Source organism: Asparagus officinalis, unplaced genomic scaffold (assembly GCF_001876935.1).
Source record: "Asparagus officinalis unplaced genomic scaffold, Aspof.V1 AsparagusV1_Un10896, whole genome shotgun sequence".
NCBI lineage: Eukaryota > Viridiplantae > Streptophyta > Magnoliopsida > Asparagales > Asparagaceae > Asparagus > Asparagus officinalis.
This window is the reverse complement of record NW_017983154.1, coordinates 1-329: the sequence shown is the minus strand read 5'-3', so window position 1 is coordinate 329 and position 329 is coordinate 1. Positions and strand designations below refer to the sequence as shown.

General features: G+C 36.2%; 1 long non-coding RNA gene across 1 annotated transcript; it reads left to right on the top strand.

The window, feature by feature from the left end:
• Positions 1 to 267, top strand: LOC109828751. Its single transcript, XR_002243819.1, has 2 exons — positions 1 to 37; positions 98 to 267. It is a non-coding gene; the product is annotated as an uncharacterized LOC109828751 (long non-coding RNA).
• The last annotated feature ends 62 nt before the right edge of the window (positions 268 to 329 follow it).

Genomic DNA, 329 nt, shown 5'->3' with positions numbered 1-329 from the left:
AGGAACCTGGAAAACACCGTATCAGTTATTCAATAAGGTACACAAATATATAACTGCTGTGTAAAACTTAAAGCTAAACAAGATCATTATTTGACAGCCTACCTGGTCACCAATTTTGAGAGGAACTATATCACCAACAACGAGATCAAAAATTGAAACTTCAACTCTTCTGCCACCTCTCGTCCAATTACGATAATGTCGCGTTTTGAGAAAAGTCTAAACAGAGCGACCAATTACGATAATGTCTCATCAATAATCACGACCAGGTACAGATTGAAGTTCCGGAATATATATTGTGTAGTGTAACACCTTTAAGCTAATTTATCCAT